Source organism: Leopardus geoffroyi, chromosome A3 (genome assembly GCF_018350155.1).
Source record: "Leopardus geoffroyi isolate Oge1 chromosome A3, O.geoffroyi_Oge1_pat1.0, whole genome shotgun sequence".
Taxonomy (NCBI): domain Eukaryota; kingdom Metazoa; phylum Chordata; class Mammalia; order Carnivora; family Felidae; genus Leopardus; species Leopardus geoffroyi.
The window spans coordinates 77,897,946-77,916,778 of NC_059336.1; the positions used below are offsets into that span (position 1 = coordinate 77,897,946).

At 35.7% G+C, this 18,833-nt stretch overlaps 1 long non-coding RNA gene across 1 annotated transcript in view; it reads right to left on the minus strand.

Moving 5' to 3' along the window:
- Positions 1-775: 775 nt before the first annotated feature.
- Positions 776-18,833, minus strand: part of LOC123580819 — a 96,061-nt gene continuing 78,003 nt past the window's right edge. Inside the window, exon 3 of the long non-coding RNA XR_006703478.1 lies at positions 776-877. This is a non-coding gene — a long non-coding RNA (uncharacterized LOC123580819). The remainder of the gene's footprint in view (positions 878-18,833) is intronic.

Below are 18,833 nucleotides of genomic sequence, written 5' to 3' on the forward strand. Positions count from 1 at the left end.
CACAAAATTTGTGTCTTGTGTCTTTTTTCCCAAGAAAATGTCTTACTACTGGGCCCACTGGCAGTTCTAAAATGTCTATATAGAAAAGATTTAGGGACAAGAATTTGAAAAGAGAGGAGCGCTTGAAGCTGCATTAGCTATAGCTATGTATGTAAAACTAGAAAAGTCAGTTGTGCGCCTCAAAGACTAAGAAGGCATGTTGGAGGTTTGGTGTGAGGAGGGGATGGCCCTGAGCACCACTGGATAAACTTTCTTTCCTGGTAACCGTCACAATCTATGATTACTGTGTTTACATTTTCTTGATGATCTGTCTTCCTTACTAGAGTATAATCTCATGTAAGCAGCCAAGACGTGTCTGCCTTCTTTACTGCTGCATCTTCAGTGGCTTCTTGCACAACATAGGTTCTGGATGAGTATTTTTGAAAAAATGTGTGATGAACATCAGAGAATACTGAGCTCATCAGAAAAAAAAATGCGTACTGGTCTCACACTTGTCTAAGCCTAACTCTATGAAGAGAAATAGATATAGATCTTCTCGATAGGGCAAAATGGCATTCCGAAGAAGGAGTATCACCACTTTGCCCGAAGTAAGTATTTTGGGACGTGTCATTTCTGATGGACAATAGGGTGGTAATGGCTGCACCTCCATCTCGTACTTAAATGCCTTTGAATGAAAAGCACACAGTAAAGAAGAACTAGGAATATCATCACCAAAGGGCCTGTTTAGATGTCAAGTTACTACCATTGGAAAAACACCCTAATCAGTCATGCTCACCTTCTCGAGAAGTAGCCCGTGGTGCTCCTGGTCTCACCACTCCATCCAAAGTCTTACTTGTCAGTGTGCTTATATCTGCCTTTTCTTCAATATATAAAGACCCTGAAGAAGAAAAAGTCCCTGCTGAGACCACTTGTTTTGCATCCTGGGAAAGACTCAAGAGAATTGTTCACCTATTAATGACAGAATTTTTCATGCTCATTAAATCCCATTGTTTCATATACGACCTTGTGCATGGTATATTCCCTTTCCAATGTTCTTGATCTCTCTTGATCTTAAAGGCACAGAACAGCGATTTCTCTATTTCCTATCATGAGAACTCAAAGGGATATCTACCTCTGGAAATTAACTATGCAGTTTTACAGGAAGTGATAATGAGAACAAAAAACACTTCTTTTCTCCAAGTTGGATCTCCATCAAAATAGTTGGAAAGCTTAAAACTGAATAGCAAATCATTTCTAAAAAGGAAAAAAAAGCAATTGGGTAATGATAGTTAATTCCTCTCTTATACTAATTATTTACATATGGGTTGCTCATTAAAAGTCTGTATTCAGGCTAGAACTTTATGGTAGAGGAAAGAGGCAGCAGATTAAAAAACTCTTTAGTCCAGAGAAAAATGCTCCTTTCCACATGAAGACAGAAGCCTGAATCCCAGGTAGCCACTGTATTTATAAATGCCAATGATTACAAGGTGAGAGTGGGTGGCTTTGTTCGTTAGATCAGAGAATTGTGGAAAGGATCTTATACATTGCCTAGTAAAAGGTAGGCTCATTAAATTGTTGCTCCATTATCCATTATCCAAATCCATCCCAAACAGAGAAAAAAAGTCAAAAATATGATGATGGTTTTGGTGTCATCTTTGAAAATAAAAGGCAGAAAAGCTAGAGTGGTCCATATCTACCTGGAGTATATGTTGATCTAGTATATAACTATGTTATACCTGTGCTTGTCTTGGGCTACACTCTTCCATTAGAGATCCATTCCCAGTCCATCATCATTGGCCAAGGCCAAGGAAGGGGATGGATGGTGGTCATATTTTTTCACTCAGAGGTGGTGCCCCAGCAAAATCATGTGGTACTAAAGAACACACTTCAGCCAACTTCCAATCCATCGCCTAATTTTACTCCTTATCTAAACTATTTCCCTCATCGAAGTCATCTCAGACTATAAATTACTGTTACCATGTTTATTTATATTTACTTGTTGATCATCTATCTGACCATGCCATTAAAAAGTAATCACCATATGTGCAAAGACCTTGTCAGTCCACTAGAACCTAGAGATAATTGCCCATTTCCTATTTCTGCCAATCCTTCATTCCTAAGACTTTGAAAATGGATAATGGAAATTTCCCTGACTGCTCTGTCAATGTCATTTTAATTCCATTACATGCAGTGTTTTTTTTTTTTTTTACTTATCAGCAGAAAACTTTACTTCTTACCACACATGGAACCTTCGACTCTCCATGCCCTAACTGGTTGCAGCAAACAGAAAAATTCTCAAATGAGTGGGAAGTCAAGAGGACAGGAAGTTTGTTGTAGGGACATAAAGAGGGCTCATGAGATCTGGAAAAATTGCAGAGCTAGGTCTATTTATCTTTGAGAGAGAGAGAGAGAGAGAGAGAGAGAAAGAGAGAGAGAGAGAGAGAGAGCAGGGGAAGGGCAAAGAGAGAGAGGGAGACACAGAATCCAAAGCAGGTACCAGGCTCTAAGATGTTAGCACAGAGCCTGACGCAGGGTTCAAACTCATGAACTGTGAGATCATGACCTGAGCTGAAGTTGGATGCTTAATCGACTCAGCCATCCAGGCGCCCCTGAGAGCCAAGTTATGAAAGCTCAGGAAACACAGAAAAACAGGCAGCCACAGACAGTCTGTCTCACGGTGTTGCCTTCCTCTTTGCTCCACTGTCTTACCCGAGTTTGAATTTGTATATAACTTCCAAAGCCACATCTAACTCTGCTTTCCTCTCCATGTCTTTAAATTTGGGTACCTACTGATAACTGACAATTGCACTTCCATGCTCAATCATGGAATTGCAGAGAAAGAGATTAGATTGGCTCAATCTAGCTGTTCTTAGGGGTGTGCCAAGACATGTCACCAACGTGCCTATCTGGAGCCACACTCCTCCATCAGAGGTCCATCCTTGATTTATCACTATTGGCCAAAGTAAGCAGGGAAGGAAAGCGATCAAGGTCACATGGGAAGCAGGGACGGCAGAAGGGTAGAGCCACAGAAAAAGGGGCACCGGGCAGGCAGTGCAGAAACGGGCCAGGGCACTCTCAAATTCTTATTAGCCAAGGTGCTATTTATAAGTATCTTAGAACATATTCCCTGTAGCTAAAATAACACAATTCACTCTGTCTTCCATCTACATATAAAAACATAATGATCAAGAAAAAAATGGATACACCTTTCACAACAAGTTATGTAGCATATGTGCTAGTATATTTCTCTTTTTGCCATGAGTACTTGAGAACAGTAAATATGTTGCTTGTACTGATGCTAACGATGATGATGGTGGTGATGATAACTGATCACATGATACTTATAGGTCAAGCATGCTCTAAGCTCTTTATACCTATTAAATAATTTCTCACAAAATCCCTATGACGTGGGCATGATTATTAATCCAATGTTGAGATGAAGAAACTTAAACACAGAGAGCTAAGCTACCACGCAGCTAAAAAATGGTGGGGCCAGATTTGAATATGGCTCACTTAAAAAAAAAAAAAAAAGAAGCAACTGGTAACATAAAGTGCCATTTGATTCTAAATACCCTTTTGATATGAGATGCTTCACTAATGCTATGTTTTGATGACAGCTAATAATAAGTCCCAACTTTGTGCCTTGCTGAAGAATAGCTTATCTGCAGCTTTATTGTTTTCCTTGCATTTGCATGTTTGTTATTCAGAATCCAAATGGGGTCCCACTACTAAAATACAGAGTCTCCACAAGAATTCTCTTCTTCCAGAACTTATACAGTCGTGACTTAGGTGGAAAAGATGCCAGCTGTCAACCACTGGTTCTCCACGCTGCAAGGAGAGTAATACTGACCAGTCTCACCTCAAGAGATTTCCCTAGTCTGCCCTCCTCACTTCCATTTTCAGAGATTTTTTATTTCACCCTCTTGATAAACAAAAACAGATTTCTGGGGGAAAAAATAGCATAACAACTTTATTTTTTTCCCCAGAAAGCCACTTTCACAGCAGATGGAACTCAGCATGCTATCGCCCAAATCTTTAGCAGACCTGAAATACGAAGAGTCCCTTATACTGAGGGCCATGCATCGTCCCATTCTGCGTCTCTTTAACTGACATCTTGAACCAGTGTACCCTTCCTTAATCTGGCCCCATTATCAGCCTAATAATACCTCTCGATATTCATAAATGCCTAGCAAGACTTTCAGCTATTTTGTACGGAGAAGAAATATCCAGCTAAATTGAGAAGATTACCACATCACCACATACATCAGTGACAGGCTCTGTGCTATTACAGTTGATTTTTGTTGACAGTTGGCTGTAGGCAGTTGTGTTTCAAATGCCTTTTTTCACTGGGAAATTAAACAAAATCCCATGCAAAATGCAGCCCTCCAGTTCAAAAACTGTAAATCCCAAATTAGCATTTCATACTTTAAAAGGTAGCACAGCACAATTTTCCATTGAAAGGTCTGTACAGTTGACACAAATGGGTGCTTCAGACATGACACTAATGCTGCTGGTGCCTTTTAAGAAAGCCACCTTTTCAGATATTATTTTTCCTCTCTCAATAATCTGCATATACTCCAGTTGTTGCCTATAAAAGAATAAAAGGGAGGAGGGAGAGAAGAATCTGACTTACTGCTTTAGATAAATTATGTCCCCAGAAATTTCTAAACAATAGGTTAAATTTAAATGGAATTGGTCAATTAAACCTTCTTAAAAATAATAAAGGAAACCTAGACGTCAAGAGGTTAAAAGTCACTTCTTCCCCCAAACATTATGAAGAAAAAAGGTACTTCTGTAAGTGAGAAATACGTCCACATCTAGAACATTTCTGATATAGGAGCCTCTCAACTTTACTTTGAAACAGGTTAGAGCCCAATTTAACAAAATTTTAACATGTGGTGGGGGGGGGGGGGCGCAAAGTCATAGGACTGACATTCAATAGGGCCATTTGATCCTTAAGACTGGAAATCTATTTTCCTTCTTACCCAGGAGACACTTCAGAGTGAAAGAGTTTTAAACAGTGCTGTTCCTTCATCCAAAACAATTGCTATTTAACTGGAAAATCGAAAGAAAGAAAGAAAGAAAGAAAGAAAGAAAGAAAGAAAGAAAGAAAGAAAGAAAGAAAGAAAGAAAGAAAGAAAGAAAGAGAAAGAAAGAAAGAAAGAAAGAAAGAAAGAAAGAAAGAAAAGAAAAGAAAAGAAAAGAAAAGAAAAGAAAAGAAAAGAAAAGAAAAGAAAAGAAAAGAAAAGAGACAATAGTTGTCAGTTGGCTATCCAGGACACAAATATATTTAGAGAAAGAAATGTAATGTTTATTTCTGGACTGTGGCACAAGCATAAAATACCAGTCAGGCAATTTCATGCCAATCCTTTTGCAAACATCTCACCAAACAGCTCTTGACTCTTAGCCGTATAAAGTCAAATGTCCAGTAGTCAGAACTACTGCACTAAAGACAAATGAAGATAAGTAGTCTTGGCCCTGTCCCTTGACCACTTTCAAAATTTGAATGGAACAAATTCCTGCACTCCTAAAAATAAGAGTTTATATCTCATAACTTTACATGATGAAAGGGAAACAACGTCACTCGCTTCTGAAAGGTGAGCATATAAAAAACAAATATCAGACCCCCCAAGTAGTTTAGTGATGGCTAAAAGCATAAGATCGAGTTCATGTGAAGAATGGAAAAGTTCCTTCATCATAGCTGCTGCATATCCTGAACTTCCTCTTGGGTGTTTCTGGTTTTAATGACCCAGATGCAAACTTCATTCCTATTTCGTAGTTCTTTGTTACCCATGTTCTAAAGGAAACTAACTACCTGGCCTATGACTTCTGATAATCCTTGCTTCCACAAAGATTTAGTGCTCATCACATCTGAAGATTAAATAAATGCCTCGGCTCTGCCTTCTCCTTCAATCCAGCCATATAGTTTGTCTCCCTAGAAAGAAACTCAACTCTAAGAAGGTGGGCTCAATAAAAGACAGTCATGCAAACTAATCTATGCTGACAGAAAGCAAATCTGCAGTTGCCTTAGGCTGAGATGGAATGGGAAGTGAATGCAAAGAGACATGAGGGATCTTTTGGAGGTAGCTGGAAATGCCCTGCTCCTTGATTGTGGTGGTGGCTACATGGAGTTACATGGGTACAGTTTATTATATATACAGTATACTTCGATCCAGTTGATTCAGAAAGAAAAAAAGCAATCAAGACAGAGATGTCCTACTCCCATGAGACAGAATTTTCATACAGAAGCATAGTGGGACACTTAAGAAGAAACACGATAACAATTTCATAACAAGGAAAATCTAAACACTGTGCAGTTTGTATTCTTAACTGAAGACTAAGCAAAGCCTAAATTATGTTCTTGCCTGGGTGAGAACAAGAAGTGTCCTGATAAAATGGAGATAAGTAGTTCCATAATTACATGAGAAATTAACTCTGGATTTGTTACTGTGAGGTCAATTTCCAAAGAGAAAAACAAAAATACTTTGTTTTAAAAGAAAAAAAAATCCCTACTCTTCTAGGGAATTATTAAGAGTTGTACTTTTTATTTTAGTTTAGGATCAAGACATCCCAAAGTTCCAGAAAGACTCATCTTCTTTGCTTATTTCTCAAAGACATAGATATCTGTGTGCAATGCTGGAAATTATCATTTTCAGGACAGAGGTTGTGCTCCTGAGCAAAAATTCAACATCCCAAAGACAATACAGACGGTTCAGTGGAGGATAGTTCTTTTCCACTGTTAGTCAACAATGGCTTGCGGAGCAGAAGAAGAGATGTGGTGGGATATAGGAGGGTGCTACTTCAAGAAACTGGTGTTACAAGAAAATTCTAAATTATAAAATAAATTATAAATAATTTTTTCCCTTTCAAAAGGATTCAGTATACTACAAAACTTGTCTTAGACCAAAACTATGCCTTAAATATAAATCTTCTTCAGTCTACTTAAACTGCTATCTAATTCTGAATTGTTTAGAGAAAACTTTTCAGGAATTTTTCAGTATAAAGTGAGATATGTGTTTGACTATGAACAGGTATTAATGCAGCCCCTAAAATGCATAACATAACTTTATTTTTAAAAATCAGCAGATATCACATAACTGCTCCAGTTTTGGCCTCTGTGACACTCTTAATGAGGCAGGCAATGGGAAATGAAGATTGCCCCATTTTTGAATGGAAAGTTAAATGCAGAGAGCTCAAGTGATTTTTCCTGGAGTTACTCATCAAATTAGTAGAAATGGCCCAATAACTGATTTCTTGCTTCCAAATATAGTACTGTTTCACTAGATAAATACTTCTTCCTCCTGCAGTTATATTTGAAAAATATCACATTGTATGTTGTCTTTTCTTTTCAAAGAGCTTCTCATATATTATCCATTTACTAATTTATTCACTCAGTAAAGAAACATTTACTAAGAATCTACTAAATGCTAGTCCCCCAAATGAATAGCACATGACTCCTATCTTTTAGGAGTCTTAGATTGTAGCTGGGGTAAAAGACACATACACTCGTTTTAACCCAAGAGCAGAGTCCAATGATATAGCTTAGGCATAAGGTACTAACATAACCTAGAGAAGACTTAGTTAAGCCAGACTGAGGTTGGGAGGAGAAATTAGAGAATTCTTGGAAGATGTGACATCTGAGCTAAGTCATGAAGACCTTGTTAAAGGAGAAGGAAAAAGTGGTAGAGAGGAGTGTGTGTGTGTGTGTGTGTGTGTGTGAGAGAGAGAGAGAGAGAGAGAGAGAGAGAGAGAATAATAGGATAAATGAAGATAAAACTTACTAAATCATAACATGTTAAAGGAACTTAGAAAATAGAGTATTTGCATTTGAACAATAAAAAATAAATAAATAAAGCCTCAGGGTTGTGAAGCAACACACATAAGCTCTGTTAGTTGATAGCATTTAGTTATTTCTTGCTTCCACTTAGCTTTTTTCCATTATTCTTCATTGTCAATTCAGGTAAAAATACTAATGAAATGTTTCTTATTTCATGGAAAGATGGCTGGTTATTGGTTATGCTTTGTCTTTAAAAGATGTAAAATAGCATGTAAGAAACATAAGTTTTGAAAAGATTAATTTCTAGTTGGGAGCATCACCATCCACATCATTTGCATATCACTTTTTTTTCCACATGGCTTTCTACGTACTATTTTGAAATAACCCAGGGATTGGAAAGCAAAATTCCTGCCTCCATAGTGCAAGTGTGAGAGGGGAGAAAGACTAAGAGAACAAAAATGACTTGGCAAAAACCACGGCAAGTGGCAGAGTGGAGACTTGAATCCAAACTTTCTGAATTTCCACCAAGATCTTTCCACTGTAACTCAGGTACCTCTTTGAAACATGCAAAGGATAACTTTTAATATTTTTTGCCTTAATATATCACTGTTCATTATTTATGACTAATTTCATATGTACATATTATTCCGTAGCTTAAAAATCAGAAGTGTTATTACTCTGAATAACGGACAGAGTTGCATGATGGTAAAGAGACTCAGATACTCAGAACTTTCAAACAGAAGTCACTAATGTTCATGTGAGTGCAAAGCCACATAACCATAAGTCACAGTTAAAATATGCAAAAGGTAAAATATTTTTAGAGAACAACAGCTTTTATCCAAACTCATTCCAGACATGTATATTCAATGGCTCCCTTTTTATGACACAGTGGGGGAAAGTCCTTGGCTTATTTTGGTGCCATAAATTCGAAGAAAGAAACAATTTGCCATGTTAGTTTTCAATCACCCAGTGAAATCCAAGTTCCCTTTGACATTGATGCTATTCCCAATTCAACAATGCTAAATTTTAACTATCCTCCCTTTCAATTAGCTAGGTTTCTGTTTGCTTACTTTGTCCGTGGTTATAGCCTTCCCTCATGGACCTAAGATCACTGTTTTCCTTTCTCTTTATGCTCTGTGAGCATCAACTATCATGGGGCATGCGTGTAATTGTCATTCAGTGTGAAAAAGCCAGCTGGAGGTATCACAATCATGTCAATATACCAGTCAGCAAGAAAACCTCCAAGCTGATTGCTTTCTATTTAGATATAATATTACATGGATTGAAAACTGCTGCTCCTACCAACTTCTGAGTGCTATTATCATGTTTTCCATACTCATATACAATCAATTAAAGATATGTGTATATACAAATATTATATATTTATTTTTGTGTATATATATCAATATTACATATTTATAAATATTAAATATCTAAGTTATACCAAGGAAAATAAAACTTGTCACATCCATAGAAGATATGTGAAATCAGAAATTATTTAATTACTATAAAAGATGGAGTCTTAGGACTCTAAGAGACTATAAGAGGTTAATTGCATCAGACCAGCTCACTCTCTTTAATAACTGCAGTGAAACGCACCCAATGGAGACTGCTATTTCTTCTCAGCAGAAAAATTTCCAACCTCTCTTTAGGTCTAGCTTGATATCATGTCTGGTGTCCCATGTCCTTCCTGGGTGTCAATGTCTTATTCAATAATCACTTAAGCTCCCTTTTGTTGCTCAAAAACAGTGAAAAATGAAAAAAAAAATAGTTCACTATTACCATACAATATTCTCAAGTATTCAGAGCTAGTGGTGGAACTGAAAATGTAACAAAATGGAGAAGATTTTAGTTTGTAGATCTCCTCTAGGGAACAGAATTACATGTGGTAAGAAAAATTACTTTGCTAGCCCCTCAGATTATGGTAGAAGGAGCAGTGAATGCTCCAAGAGGCATTTTCCAGTCACAATAAATAGTTGATAAGTTGTCTTCCAAAAAGATACAATCTGGTTAAATTCAGAGGCTAGCTGTGCTGGGAGAGGGTACAAATTTGTAGCCACAACTACATTATTGAGGATGATAGAAAAGGGTTGAGAAGCACCACAATAATCCCCTTCTCTTACCTTCTGCATAGCACAGTGCATTTGCTCTAATTAAATGTTGAACAAAGGCACCAAGTTATTATCCTCCCAAACATGCCTACATGTCTTTGTCCAGCTACTAACTAAGTAGCTGGGAAACGGAATGACTTTGAATAAGGAACCTGAACCTTCCTTGCCTAGTCCTGAACTAAGCTCTTTACATGAATTAGTGGTTTCTAAAAATTTTTAAGCCAAAAAATCTTGATTCAAATGAAAGTTTACCATTTAAAAAAATAAAAGTAAGGATGGCAAGGTCAGTGATTCTAGGTGAAGATGGGGGAGAGGGTTGGTAAAGAGACTCAAGCCTTCTGAGGTGGCCCTCCATGTAACCCCTGCTGCTCTGGGGTGATGGATTATAAAGTTCCAGACTACATGATCTAAAAGCTTACCCCAGTTCTGAAATTGTAGGATTCTCATAAATCTTTCCCAAAGGATTTTTGGTTAATTTTAGGATGGGAGTGTAATCAGCAAAACAGCAATAGACAGATCCAGGCTCTCATTGCTCCACAGAAATATTAAAAAACAAACAAAAACTGTCAGAATCAACTCTACCAGAACTGTGAAAAACAAAATTTACAGCAACCAAGTGATTGTGGCATCAAGAAAAAGCCAACTTCAAGGTACCAGAAGAACTTTGTGGCATTTTTACCCACCCAAGCCAATCCCCTCCCCAGAATAGTGGTAATATTAAGGCAGCAGCAGTACAGATTCCAACTATAAGACCCTGGGCTCTGGTTTGGGAGGGAGCAGAGTACAGCTTATTCACAAATTATTGTGTATGTCTGTTTTAACCAAGAGTGATCTGAAGGACTGACAAAAGGTACCCATCTGTTTCACCTAACTAGGAATTCAGAACAGAAGAGCAGTTATCACTGCTCAGAAACACTGAAAGCTAAACTCACAATACTCAGATGCTTGGGACAAAAGCAACAGTCAAAATATACAACAGGCTACCTAAAGCCTGAGAACAAATGCTGGGAAGAGTTTCTTTAGTAAATTAGAACATGTAAAAGCAGTCGTGTATGCAGAGAAATTAAAAGAATTAACAGAAACCATCTCTGAGGAAGTTCAAGCATTACAATTGAAGATAAATACTTTAAAACAACTGTCTTAAATATACACAAGTAATTTAAGGAAAACAATGCCAAAGAACTAAAGGAAATCAGGAAAGTAATGTATTAAAAAAATGAGAATATCAATAAAGAGACAGAAATACTAAAAAGGTACCAAAAAATTATCATGCTGAAAATTATAATAGCTGAAATGAAAATTCACTAAAGGGGTTCAACAAATATTTTAAAAGCCAGAAGAAAAAGGAATTAATAAACTTGAATATAGGACAACCGAAATTACTCACTCTGAGAAAAGAGAGAGAAAAAAAAGTAAACAGAGACTAAGAAACTTGTGGAATACCATCAAAAAACCAACATACACGTTGTCCAAAAGGAGATGAGAGAATAAAAGGGGTGGTGGGGGGCGGAAAGAATATTTGAAGAAATACTGGTGCAAAACTTCCCAAATTTGATGAAAGACATGAATCTATGAATCCATGGAGCTCAACAAATCCTAAATAAGATAAACTCAAAAATATGCACACTAAGACACATTATAAACTATCAAAAGATAAAGAGAGAATCTTAAAAGTAGTGAGAGAAGCAACTCATTACATACAAGGGATCCTCAATAAGATTAACAGATTTCTCATCACAAATTATGAAGGCCAGAAGACAGCGGAATGACATTCAAAGTGCTGAAATAAAAAAATGTCAATCAAGAATTCTATATTTGGCAAAACTGTCCTTCAGAAATGGGGAATAAATTAAGACATTATCAGCTAAATAAAAGCTCAGAGAGCTCATTACCACTAGCCCTGCCATATAAGAAATACTAAAGGGAGTCCTTTAGGTTAAAATATAGGACACTAAACAGTAACTTTAAGACATATGAGAAATAGAAATCTCTGGAAAAGTAAATACATGGGAAAATATAAAATCCATTATTATAGTGTTTTGGTTTCTATTTGTTATTTCATATAGGAGTTAAAAGAAAAAAGCATACAAAGTAATTATAAATCTATATTAATGGGTCCACAATGTATAAAGCTATGATTTCTGACAACATTAAGGGTGGTTGGAAAACAAAGCTATATAGAAGCAGAATTTCTGTATGCTACTGAAGATAAGTTATATAGATTTTAGCTAGATCATTATAAATTTGGGATGTTAAATATAACCTCCATGGTAACCACAAAGAAAACATATTAAAAATATATCAAAGAAAATGAGAAGGGAACCAAAATGGTTCACTATAAAAATATCAATCAAACACAAAAGAAGACTATAATGGGGAGTATGAGGGACAAAGAAGCATAAAACAAAGATAGCATAAAGTAATTAAGTCCTTTTTTTATCAGTAATTACTTTAAACATAAATAGATTAAATTCTCCAATGAAAAGGCAGAGATTTTAGAATGATTTTTTTTTTTGGTAATGATCCAACTATATGCTAAATACAAGAGATTCACTTTAGATGCAAAGACACAAATAGATTAAAGTGAAAGGAGAGAAAAAGATAATCCATGCAGACAGTAACCAAAAGAGAGCTGGGTAGCTATCCTAATATTGGACAAAACAGACTTCAAATAAAAAATTGTCACAAGAGACAAAAAAGGACATTGTATATTAATAAAAATGTTGACTCATGAAGAAGATATAAAAATTATAAACATACACAAAACAACAGAGCCCCCAAAATAGATGACACAAACACTGGCAGAACTGAAGGGAGAAATAAACAGTTATATAATAGTATTTGGATACTTCAATAAACACCTTTAGTAATAGATATAATTTCTAGAGAGAAGATCAACAAGAAAATAGAGAATTTAGGGGCATCTGGGTGGTTCAGATGGTTAAGCACCTGACTGTTGATCTCAGCTTAGGTCATGATCTTAGGGTTGTGAGTTCAAGCCCTGTGTTGAGCTCTGCACTGGGTGGGAAGTGCACTTAAAAATAAAATAGAGAATTTAAACACTACTATAAACCAACTAGATCTGACAGACACATAGAAAACACTCCACTAAACAAAAACAGAACATTCATTTTTCTCAAGTGCACATGAAAAAGTTCCAAGACAGACCATATACTGGACCATAAAACAAGCTTTAATGAATTTTAAAAGACTGAAATCATACAAAATATCTTGTTACAGTTTTGTAGAAACACTGGAAAATTCACCAATATGTAGAAATTAAACAATACAGTCTTAAATAACCAATGGGTCAAAGAAGAAATCACAAAAGCAATTAGAAAATAATTAAAGACAACTGAAAACTAAAACAGTATACTATAACTTCTGAAAACTAAAACAGTATACTATAACTTATGAGATGCAGTAAAGGCAGTACTCCGGGGGAAATTTATAGCTATAAATAATTACATTTAAAAAAAGAAGAAGGATCTCAAATCAGTGACTTAATTTTACACCTTAAGGAACTAGAAAAAGAAGAGCAAAGTAAACCCAAAGCTAGGGGAAGTAAAAAAAAACAAACAAAAAAACAAAAAAAACTATCAGAATAGTATAAATAAAATAGAGAATAGAAAAACAATACAGAGAATCAATGAAATTGAGAGTTGGTTCTTTCAAAGGGTTAACAAAATTAATAAACTTCTAGCTAGACTGACAAAGGGAAAAAGAGAAAGAGATGTAAATAACTAACATCAGAAATGTAAGAAAGGATAAGTTGTTTTTACTGAAATAAAGAGAAATAAGAGAATACTATCAACAACAGTACTTCAACACATTCTGAAACTGTGATAAAATGCACAAATTCTAGAAACACAAATTATCTAAACTGATTCAGGAAGAAATAGAAAATTTCAACAGACCTATAATAACTAAAGAGACGGAAATAGTAAACAAATAGCTCCTAACAAAGAAAAGTCCAGGATGAGATAGCTTCACTGTTGAATTCTACTAAACATTTAAAGAATTAACATAAATTCTTCTCTAACTTATTCTCTGAGGCCAGCATAACTTGGATACTAACGCCAGATAAACAATTCACAAGCAAAAAAAAGAAAAGAATTACACATCAATGCCTTTTATGAATATGAATTATACATCATGACTAAGTGAGATTTAGCCCAGAAATGCAAGGGTGGTTAAATATCAGAAAATCAATACAATCTACCACACTGAGACACTATGGGAGTGGGGATGTGATCATCTCAATCAACAGAAAAGGCATTTGATGCTTTTCTAACACACTTTCTGATAGTAAATTAAGTAATTAATTAATTAATTAAACACTCAGAAAACTGAAATAGAGGGAAACTTCCTCATCATGATAAAGGGCATTAATGGAAACCTACAGTTAACATCACACTTAATGGAGAAAGTCTGAAAGCTCCCCCCCTAGGATCAGGAGTAAGACAAGAACACCCACTTTTACCATGGCTAGTCAACAGTACTGGAAGTTCTAGCCAGAACAATTTGGCAAGAAAAAACAAAATAAGTTATCCGCATTAGAAAGGAAGAAGTAAAACTAACTCTGTTTGCAAATGACATGATCCTAATATACAGAAAGTCCCCAAAAAATCCACAAAAAACTACTTTATCTAAACAGATTCAGCTAAGTTGCAAAGTACAAACTCAACAAACAAAAATTAGTTGTGAGTCTATACACCTGCAATGAACAATCCTAAAAGAAATGTAAGAAATAGTTCCATCTACAACAGCATCTAAAGAATAAAATACTTAGAAATATAGTTAACCCAACAGATGAAACACAAATACACTGAAAGCTACAAAACATTTCCAAAATAAATTAAAAGAAACTTAAAGAAATGGAAAGATACCCTATGTTCATGGGTAGGAAGACATAATATTCTGAAGATGACAATTTATCAAAATTCCAATGGTGTTTTTGCAGAAATGGAAAAGCTGATCCCTCAAATTCATATGGAAGTACAAAAGGTCCCAAATAGCCAAAACCATCCTGAAAAAGAACAAAATCAGAGGACTCTAATTTCCTAATTTCAAAACTTACTAGAAAGCTAAAGGAACCAAAGCAGTTTGATACTGATGTAAGTGTAGACTTATACAACATTAAAATACAATCGAGAATCCACAAATAAACCTATATGTCTATCTAACTTTTGAAAGAGGTGCCATGTCCATTCATTAGGGAAAGAACAGTCTTTAACAACAGTGTCAGTACAACTGAATTGACACATGTGAAAGAATGAAGTTGAACCCCCACTTCACATCACATACACAAATTAACTCAAAATGGATCAGTATCTAAATATGAGAGCTAAAACCAAAAAACTCATAGTAAAAAGAAAAAGGGTTAAATCTTCATGGAATTTGGTTTAACAGTGACTTCTTAGATATGACACCAAAAGCATGAGAAACAAAAAGGAAAAATAAATCAGACTTCATCATAATTAAAAACTTTTGTGCATCAAAGGACATTCACCAAGAAAGTGAAAAGCCAACTCACAGAATGGGAGAGAAAATCTGCAAATTTTACATATGATATGACAATTAATAACTAGAATATATAAATAATTCCTATAATTCAGCAACAAAAAGACAGACAGCCCAATCCAAAAACTTGAATAAACACTTCTCCAAAGATGTTATACAAATGGCCAATCCCATGAAAAGATGTTCGATGTCATTAGTCACTAGGGAAATACAAATGAAAACCACAGTGAGTTATGAATTCACACCTACCAGAAAGGCTATAATTTTATAAATGGCAAGTAAGTGTTGGCAAGAATGTGGAGAAAATGGAACCCTCAAACACTGCTGAAGGGAATGTAAGATGGAACAGCTACTGTGAAATCCAACTTGGCAGTTGCTCAAAAACTAAATAAAAAATTACCAAATGACCCAGCAATTCCACTTGTAGGTGTATATACCCCAAATAAATCAAAACACAGACCAAAGAAAATACTTGTGTGTCAATGTTTAGTGAAGCATTATTTATAATAACCTCAAAGTAGAAATAGGTACCTAAGTGTGCACTGATGGGTGAATGGAATAACAAAATGTGACATATACATACAACGGACTACTACTCAATCATAAAAAATAAAGTTCTGATACATGTAACAACATGGATGAACCTGGAAAACATGCTAAGTGAATTTAGCCAGGCCCAAAAGCCATATAGTCCATGATTTCACTTACAGTAAATATCCAGAATAGGCAGATTCATAGAGATAGAACATAGATTAGATGTTACCAGAGACTGAAGAGTGGGGGGAAATGGAAGTTGTTACTTAACTATTACAGATTCCTGCTTGGGCAGAGATGGAGAAAATGGAAATAGCTTTTCACAGACACTGTGAATGTAACTAATGTTAGGGAATGGTACACTTCAAAATAGCTCAAATGGCAAATTTGATTGTATATACTTTACCACAATAATTCTTTTCTTATCTTATCTGGCGACCCACCACAATATATATATATATATATATTTTTTTTTAATAAGGTGAGATCAAGAGATGAAGAAGGGCATTATGTAATAATCACAGGGTCTATCCATCAGGAAGAGCTAACAATTATAAATGTCTATGCGCCGAATACGGGAGCTCCCAAATATATAAAACAATTACTCACAAACATAAGCAACCTTATTGATAAGAATGTGGTAACTGCAGGGGACTTTAACACCCCACTTACAGAAATGGATAGATCATCTAGACACATGGTCAATAAAGAAACAAGGGCCCTGAATGAGACATTGGATCAGATGGACTTGACAGATATATTTAGAACTCTGCATCCCAAAGCAACAGAATATACTTTCTTCTCGAGTGCACATGGAACATTCTCCAAGATAGATCACATACTGGGTCACAAAACAGCCCTTCATAAGTATACGAGAATTGAAATCATACCATGCATACTTTCAGACCACAATGCTATGAAGCTTGAAATCAACCACAGGAAAAAGTCTGGAAAACCTCCAAAAGCATGGAGGTTAAAGAACACCCTACTAAAGAATGAATGGGTCAACCAGGCAATTTGAGAAGAAATTTAAAAATATATGGAAACAAATGAAAATGAAAATACAACAATCCAAATGCTTTGGGATGCAGCGAAGGCAGTCCTGAGAGGAAAATACATTGCATTCCAGGCCTATCTCAAGAAACAAGAAAAATCCCAAATACAAAATCTAACAGCACACCTAAAGGAAATAGAAGCAGAACAGCAAAGACAGCCTAAATCCAGCAGAAGAAGAGAAATAATAAAGATGAGAGCAGAAATAAACAATACAGAATCTAAAAAAACTGTAGAGCAGATCAACGAAACCAAGAGTTGGTATTTTGAAAAAATAAACAAAATTGATAAACCTCTTGCCAGGCTTCTCAAAAAGAAAAGGGAGATGACCCAAATAGATAAAATCATGAATGAAAATGGAAGTATTACAACCAATCCCTCAGAGATACAAGCAATTATTAGGGAATACTATGAAAAATTATATGCCAACAAACTGGACAACCTGGAAGAAATGGACAAATTCCTAAACACCCACACTCTTCCAAAACTCAATCAGGAGGAAATAGAAAGCTTGAACAGACCCATAACCAGCGAAGAAATTGAATCAGTCATCAAAAATCTCCCAACAAATAAGAGTCCAGGACCAGATGGCTTCCCAGGGGAGTTCTACCAGACGTTTAAAGCAGAGATAATACCTATCCTTCTCAAGCTATTCCAAGAAATAGAAAGGGAAGGAAAACTTCCAGACTCATTCTATGAAGCCAGTATTACTTTGATTCCTAAACCAGACAGAACAGGCCAATATCCCTGATGAATATGGATGCAAAAATTCTCAATAAGATACTAGCAAATCGAATTCAACAGCATATAAAAAGAATTATTCACCATGATCAAGTGGAATTCATTCCTGGGATGCAGGGCTGGGTCAACATTCGCAAATCAATCAAAGTGATACATCACATTAATAAAAAGAAAAGATAAGAACCATATGATCCTGTCAATCGATGCAGAAAAGGCCTCTGACAAAATTCAGCAACGTTTCTTAATAAAAACCCTCGAGAAAGTCGGGATAGAAGGAACATACTTAAAGATCATAAAAGCTATTTATGAAAAGCCCACAGCTAACATCATCCTCAATGGGGAAAAACTGAGAGCTTTTTCCCTGAGAGCAGGAACACGACAGGGATGTCCACTCTCACCGCTGCTGTTTAACATAGTGTTGGAAGTTCTAGCATCAGCAATCAGACAACAAAAGGAAATCAAAGGCATCAAAATTGGCAAAGATGAAGTTAAGCTTTCACTTTTTGCAGATGACATGATATTATACATGGAAAATCCGACAGACTCCACCAGAAGACTGCTAGAACTGATACATGAATTTAGCAAAGTTGCAGGATACAAAATCAATGTACAGAAATCAGCTGCATTCTTATACACTAATAATGAAGCAACAGAAAGACAATAAAGAAACTGATCCCATTCACAATTGCACCAAGAAGCATAAAATACCTAGGAATAAATCTAACCAAAGATGTAAAAGATCTGTATGCTGAAAACTATAGAAAGATTAGGAAGGAAATCAAAGAAGATATAAAGAAATGGAAAAACATTCCATGCTCATGGATTGGAAGAATAAATATTGTCAAAATGTCAATACTACCCAAAGCTATCTACACATTCAATGCAATCCCAATCAAAATTGCACCAGCATTCTTCTCAAAACTAGAACAAGCAATCCTAAAAGTCATATGCAACCACAAAAGGCCCCAAATAGCCAAAGTAATTTTGAAGAAGACCAAAGCAGGAGGTATCACAATCCCAGACTTTAGCCTCTACTACAAAGCTGTAATCATCAAGACAGCATGGTATTGGCACAAAAACAGACACATAGACCAATGGAATAGAATAGAAACCCC